Source organism: Paramisgurnus dabryanus, unplaced genomic scaffold, assembly GCF_030506205.2.
Source record: "Paramisgurnus dabryanus unplaced genomic scaffold, PD_genome_1.1 h2tg000374l_1_17711__unclustered, whole genome shotgun sequence".
In the NCBI taxonomy this organism is placed as follows: Eukaryota; Metazoa; Chordata; class Actinopteri; order Cypriniformes; family Cobitidae; genus Paramisgurnus; species Paramisgurnus dabryanus.
The window spans coordinates 1-7,500 of record NW_027394250.1 but is presented as its reverse complement, the minus strand read 5'-3'; positions in this window follow the sequence as shown (position 1 = coordinate 7,500).

Here is a 7,500-nt window from a genome sequence, read left to right as displayed (position 1 = left end):
TTTAAGGCTCCAAAACCTAAGTCGATGGGGTTGACCAACTGTTGGAAATTTTAAGGCTCCAAAACCTAAGTCGATGGGGTTGACCAACTGTTGGAGAAACTTTCGGGTTGACCAACTGCTGGAGGTATTTTCGGGTTGACCAACTGCTGGAGATCGTTTCGGGTTGACCAACGGTTTGGTTCTCCAGAGGGGCCGGGAGTATGGGGCTTAGGCCGGGGGGGAGTGCTTAAGAGTGGGTGCCCGGGACCGAACGGTGCGCCGGGTACGGGCTCCAGGGTGTCCGTGGCTGGTTCCGAGGCCGGCCTCGGGTGCACGGTGGTCGGGTAGAGGGGCCACCGTCCTCGGGGGTCCGGGGCCGGCCTCGGGTGCACTGTGGTCGGGTAGAGGTGCCACCGTCCTCGGGGGTCCGAGGCCGGCCTCGGGTGCACTGTGGTCGGGTAGAGGTGCCACAGTTCTCGGGGTCGTATCTCGGCCGGGGAAAGGGTTAGAGAGGCGAGGGTTGGCTCGTTGGAAAGGTCCCTCCGCGGGGCGTCCGAGGGTGGGTGTCCCGAAGGGCTGCGGCGAAGGGCTCCGGAGCTACGGCCGTGGGAATATCAAGGGGTGGTACCCCGTATCTCGGCCGGGGAAAGGGTTAGAGAGGCGAGGGTTGGCTCGTTGGAAAGGTCCATTCGCGGGGCGTCCGAGGGTGGGTGTCCCGAAGGGCTGCGGCGAAGGGCTCCGGAGCTACGGCCGTGGGAATATCAAGGGGTGGTACCCCGTATCTCGGCCGGGGAAAGGGTTAGAGAGGCGAGGGTTGGCTCGTTGGAAAGGTCCCTCCGCGGGTCGTCCGAGGGTGGGTGTCCCGAAGGGCTGCGGCGAAGGGCTCCGGAGCTACGGCCGTGGGAATATCAAGGGGTGGTACCCCGTATCTCGGCCGGGCTTAGGGTTAGAGAGGCGCGGGTTGGCTCGTTGGATAGGTCCGCTCCGGTAGAGCAACCGACCCAAGGGACGAGTCGATCCGACCCAAGGCGCCCGAGCTACGGGCGTTTAAAGGTCAGGCGGTGGTGCCCCGTATCTCGGCCGGGCTTGGGGTTAGAGAGACGCGGGTTGGCTCGTTGGAAAGGTCCCCTCCGGTGGAGCAACCGACCCAAAGGGCGAAGTCCTGGGACTTTGTGCGCCGGAGCTACGGGCGTTTAAAGGTCAGGCGGTGGTGCCCCGTATCTCGGCCGGGCTTAGGGTTAGAGAGACGAGGGTTGGCTCGTTGGAAAGGGCCGCTCCGGTAGAGCAACCGACCCAAAGGGCGAGTCGATCCGAGCAAAGGCGTCCGAGCTGCGGCCGTGGGAAAATCCGCGGAGGGACCGCCGTATCTCGGCCGGGCTTGGGGTTAGGGAGAAGCGGGTAGGCTCGTTCGAAAGGTCCCCTCGGGTGGAGCAACCGACCCAAAGGGCGAGTCGATCCGAGCAAAGGCGCCCGAGTTACGGCCGTTTAAAGGTCAGGCGGTGGTACCCCGTATCTCGGCCGGGCTTAGGGTTAGAGAGACGAGGGTTGGCTCGTTGGAAAGGTCCGCTCGGGTGGAGCAACAGACCCAAAGGGCGAGTCGATCCGAGCAAAGGCGCCCGAGCTGCGGCCGTTGGAAAATCCGGGGAGGGACCGCCGTATCTCGGCCGGGCTTAGGGTTAGAGAGAAGCGGGTTGGCTCGTTGGATAGGGCCGCTCCGGTAGAGCAACCGACCCGAAGGGCGAGTCGATCCGAGCAAAGGCGCCCGAGCTGCGGCCGTGGGAAAATCCGCGGAGGGACCGCCGTATCTCGGCCGGGCTTAGGGTTAGAGAGAAGCGGGTTGGCTCGTTGGATAGGGCCGCTCCGGTAGAGCAACCGACCCAAAGGGCGAGTCGATCCGAGCAAAGGCGCCCGTGCTGCGGCCGTGGGAAAATCCGCGGAGGGACCGCCGTATCTCGGCCGGGCTTAGGGTTAGAGAGACGAGGGTTGGCTCGTTGGATAGGGCCGCTCCGGTAGGGCAACCGACCCAAAGGGCGAGTCGATCCGAGCAAAGGCGCCCGTGCTGCGGCCGTGGGAAAATCCGGGGAGGGACCGCCGTATCTCGGCCGGGCTTAGGGTTAGAGAGACGAGGGTTGGCTCGTTGGATAGGGCCGCTCCGGTAGAGCAACCGACCCAAAGGGCGAGTCGATCCGAGCAAAGGCGCCCGTGCTGCGGCCGTGGGAAAATCCGGGGAGGGACCGCCGTATCTCGGCCGGGCTTAGGGTTAGAGAGACGAGGGTTGGCTCGTTGGATAGGGCCGCTCCGGTAGAGCAACCGACCCAAAGGGCGAGTCGATCCGAGCAAAGGCGCCCGTGCTGCGGCCGTGGGAAAATCCGGGGAGGGACCGCCGTATCTCGGCCGGGCTTAGGGTTAGAGAGACGAGGGTTGGCTCGTTGGATAGGGCCGCTCCGGTAGAGCAACCGACCCAAAGGGCGAGTCGATCCGAGCAAAGGCGCCCGTGCTGCGGCCGTGGGAAAATCCGGGGAGGGACCGCCGTATCTCGGCCGGGGAAAGGGTTAGAGAGACGAGGGTTGGCTCGTTGGATAGGGCCGCTCCGGTAGAGCAACCGACCCAAAGGGCGAGTCGATCCGAGCAAAGGCGCCCGTGCTGCGGCCGTGGGAAAATCCGGGGAGGGACCGCCGTATCTCGGCCGGGGAAAGGGCTAGAGGCTCGCGGGTAGGCTCGTTCGAAAGCTCCCCTCCGGCATAGCGACCGACCCGAAGGGCGAAGGCCCCGGACCCGAGGCGCCCGAGAAACGGCCGTGGGAAAATCCGGGCATAGACCGCCGTATCTCGGCCGGGGAAGGGGCTAGAGGCTCGCGGGTAGGCTCGTTCGAAAGGCCCCCTCCGGCGGAGCGACCGACCCAAAGGGCGAAGGCCCCGGACCCGAGGCGCCCGAGATACGGCCGCGGGAATTTCCGCGAGCTTCGACCGGACGTATCTCCGGCGGGCGGGGTCGCACGGACCCGAGGCCGGGCTCGTCGGAAAGCCCCGGGACGGACCTTTCGAACGAGACCGGCCGCGCGTCCGGGCGACCTCCGAGGCGGACGCTAGGGGCGCCGGAGCCCCGGACGAGCGAAAATTCCGCGACCACCCGCCCGTATCTCGGCCCGGGAAAGGGCCAGAGACTCGAGGGAGGGCTCGTTCGAAAGCTCCCCTCCGGCATAGCGACCGACCCGAAGGGCGAAGGCCCCGGACCCGAGGCGCCCGAGAAACGGCCGTGGGAAAATCCCGCGGGGGTAGGCCGTATCTCGGCCCCGGAAAGGGCTAGCGACGCGCGGGTGGGCTCGTTCGAAAGGCCCCCCGCGGAGGAGCCACCCACCCGAAGGGCGAAGGCCCCGGACCCGGGGCGCCGGAGCAGCGCGGTAACGAAATTCGAATTTTCGACCGGAAGTATCTCGGGCCCCCGGGGTCGCACGGACCCGCGGCCGGTCTCGTCGGAAAGCCCCGGGCGAGACCTTTCCGACGAGCCCGGCCCCGAGTCCGTAGGACCTTCCCCGGCCGAGATACGGCGCCCGGCAGTTCATTGGCCGATATCTCGGAAACGGGGCGTCGTAGACGCTCCGTGGTATTGGTGACCTTGACGATGCCGGGTCAGACGAGTCGGCCGCGGGCACGGGCCCGGGGGCGCCGGCCGCCAGAGTCGGGTGGCTCGCGCACTTCCAGGCGGGCCGCTCGCGCACCTCCAGGCACCCCGACCCACTCGCCGAGGCCGACCGAGGTGCGCCGTCCCGGCCGCGGACCGGTCGGGGTCCCCTCTCGAAAGGGCAGTAGTGTGAACAGGTGCCATCGGGTATATAGGGGAAGGGGTCCTCTCGAACCAGGCCTTCGAACCCGCGCGAGCCTAGCCCGGCAAGGCTCACCCTCCCCGGCCACGGGTTCGGCCTCCGTCCCCCTGGAGGTCCGGCACCTCCAGGGTCCCCGACCCTGCCTCCCCTGCCCGAGGGGAGGCCTCCGAGGCGGGCCTGACAGGGCGGCCCTCCCTCCTGGAAGTCCGGTTCCTCCAGGGTCCCCGACCCTGCCTCCCCTGCCCGAGGGGAGGCCTCCGAGGCGGGCCTGACAGGGCGGCCCTCCCTCCTGGAAGTATGGTTCCTCCAGGGCACGCGTCCCTACCTCCGTAGCCCAGATGGGTGACTCCGAGGCGGGCCTGACAGGGCGGCCCTCCCTCCTGGAAGTCCGGTTCCTCCAGGGCACACGTCCCTGCCTCCTTAGCCCAGAGAGGTGACTCCGAGGCGGGCCTGACAGGGCGGCCCTCCCTCCTGGAAGTCCGGTTCCTCCAGGGCACACGTCCCTACCTCCGTAGCCCAGATGGGTGACTCGAAAGCGGGCCTGACAGGGCGGCCCTCCCTCCTGGAAGTCTGGTTCCTCCAGGGCACACGTCCCTGCCTCCTTAGCCCAGAGAGGTGACTCCGAGGCGGGCCTGACAGGGCGGCCCTCCCTCCTGGAAGTCCGGTTCCTCCAGGGCACACGTCTCTGCCTCCTTAGCCCAGAGAGGTGACTCCGAGGCGGGCCTGACAGGGCGGCCCTCCCTCCTGGAAGTCCGGTTCCTCCAGGGCACACGTCCCTGCCTCCTTAGCCCAGAGAGGTGACTCCGAGGCGGGCCTGACAGGGCGGCCCTCCCTCCTGGAAGTCCGGTTCCTCCAGGGCACACGTCTCTGCCTCCTTAGCCCAGAGAGGTGACTCCGAGGCGGGCCTGACAGGGCGGCCCTCCCTCCTGGAAGTCCGGTTCCTCCAGGGCACACGTCCCTACCTCCGTAGCCCAGACGGGTGACTCGAAAGCGGGCCTGACAGGGCGGCCCTCCCTCCTGGAAGTCTGGTTCCTCCAGGGCACACGTCCCTGCCTCCTTAGCCCAGAGAGGTGACTCCGAGGCGGGCCTGACAGGGCGGCCCTCCCTCCTGGAAGTCCGTTTCCTCCAGGGCACACGTCCCTACCTCCGTAGCCCAGATGGGTGACTCGAAAGCGGGCCTGACAGGGCGGCCCTCCCTCCTGGAAGTCTGGTTCCTCCAGGGCACACGTCCCTACCTCCGTAGCCCAGATGGGTGACTCGAAAGCGGGCCTGACAGGGCGGCCCTCCCTCCTGGAAGTCTGGTTCCTCCAGGGCACGCGTCCCTGCCTCCGTAGCCCAGATGGGTGACTCCGAGGCGGGCCTGACAGGGCGGCCCTCCCTCCTGGAAGTCTGGTTCCTCCAGGGCACACGTCCCTACCTCCTTAGCCCAGATGGGTGACTCGAAAGCGGGCCTGACAGGGCGGCCCTCCCTCCTGGAAGTCTGGTTCCTCCAGGGCACACGTCCCTACCTCCTTAGCCCAGATGGGTGACTCCGAGGCGGGCCTGACAGGGCGGCCCTCCCTCCTGGAAGTCTGGTTCCTCCAGGGCACGCGTCCCTACCTCCTTAGCCCAGAGAGGTGACTCCGAGGCGGGCCTGACAGGGCGGCCCTCCCTCCTGGAAGTCTGGTTCCTCCAGGGCACACGTCCCTACCTCCTTAGCCCAGATGGGTGACTCGAAAGCGGGCCTGACAGGGCGGCCCTCCCTCCTGGAAGTCTGGTTCCTCCAGGGCACACGTCCCTACCTCCTTAGCCCAGATGGGTGACTCGAAATCGGGCCTGACAGGGCGGCCCTCCCTCCTGGAAGTCTGGTTCCTCCAGGGCACACGTCCCTACCTCCTTAGCCCAGATGGGTGACTCGAAATCGGGCCTGACAGGGCGGCCCTCCCTCCTGGAAGTCTGGTTCCTCCAGGGCACACGTCCCTACCTCCTTAGCCCAGATGGGTGACTCGAAAGCGGGCCTGACAGGGCGGCCCTCCCTCCTGGAAGTCTGGTTCCTCCAGGGCACACGTCCCTACCTCCTTAGCCCAGATGGGTGACTCCGAGGCGGGCCTGACAGGGCGGCCCTCCCTCCTGGAAGTCTGGTTCCTCCAGGGCACACGTCCCTACCTCCTTAGCCCAGAGAGGTGACTCCGAGGCGGGCCTGACAGGGCGGCCCTCCCTCCTGGAAGTCCGGTTCCTCCAGGGCACACGTCCCTACCTCCTTAGCCCAGATGGGTGACTCGAAATCGGGCCTGACAGGGCGGCCCTCCCTCCTGGAAGTCCGGTTCCTCCAGGGCACACGTCCCTACCTCCTTAGCCCAGATGGGTGACTCGAAATCGGGCCTGACAGGGCGGCCCTCCCTCCTGGAAGTCTGGTTCCTCCAGGGCACACGTCCCTACCTCCTTAGCCCAGATGGGTGACTCGAAAGCGGGCCTGACAGGGCGGCCCTCCCTCCTGGAAGTCTGGTTCCTCCAGGGCACACGTCCCTACCTCCTTAGCCCAGATGGGTGACTCGAAAGCGGGCCTGACAGGGCGGCCCTCCCTCCTGGAAGTCTGGTTCCTCCAGGGCACACGTCCCTACCTCCTTAGCCCAGATGGGTGACTCGAAATCGGGCCTGACAGGGCGGCCCTCCCTCCTGGAAGTCTGGTTCCTCCAGGGCACACGTCCCTACCTCCTTAGCCCAGATGGGTGACTCGAAAGCGGGCCTGACAGGGCGGCCCTCCCTCCTGGAAGTCTGGTTCCTCCAGGGCACACGTCCCTACCTCCTTAGCCCAGATGGGTGACTCGAAAGCGGGCCTGACAGGGCGGCCCTCCCTCCTGGAAGTCAGGTTCCTCCAGGGCACACGTCCCTACCTCCGTAGCCCAGAGTGGTGACTCGAAAGCGGACGCGGGAGGGTGTACGTGGCGCACCCCCAGGCCGAAGAGAGGTCTCGTGAGCGGACGCGAGGGTGTACGACAGAAGGCCTGGAAGTCTCTGACTTCCAGGGTCACCGACCCTACCTCATGAGCCCGAAGAGGTGACTCGAATGCGGACGCGGGGGTGTACGTGGCGCACCCCCAGGCCGAAGAGAGGTCTCGTGAGCGGACACGAGAAGTACGACAGAGGGCCTGGAAGCAAAAGCGGGTGACTCGTGCACTTCCAGAAAAGGCAAAAGCGGGTGACTCGTGCACTTCCATAAAGCCGAAAAGAGGTCTCGTGAGCGGACACGAGAAGTACGACAGAGGGCCTGGAGGTAAAAGCGGGTGACTCGTGCACTTCCAGGGTCTCCGACCTTACGGCGCCTTCCGACGCGGGCGCCTCCTCCCGGACGAGCCACGGGAAGGGCCCCTTCTCTCAAGGGGCGGTCGTTTGAACAGGTGCCATCGGGTATATAGGGATGGGTGCCTCGAAGTGGACCTCCAGCGTCCTCCCTCCCTGCGACAGATCCCAAGAAAGGTCTGTGCGCGTCGGTGTGCGATGAACGAAAAACCGTTAAAAGAACTGGAACGGTTGGAACGGACGAAGGGCGTCTGATGTGAGGCAGCGCCCCGGGCGAGTGTCGGCCGAAGGCTCACAATTAAAGAGCTCATACCCGAAAGATGGGAAAAAACGATCCGCCCTGGATCATCAAGGCTAATGCCTAAAAACTAAAGCTACCTTGGGTGATGGAACTCGGCTACGGCCGCAAAACGATCCGC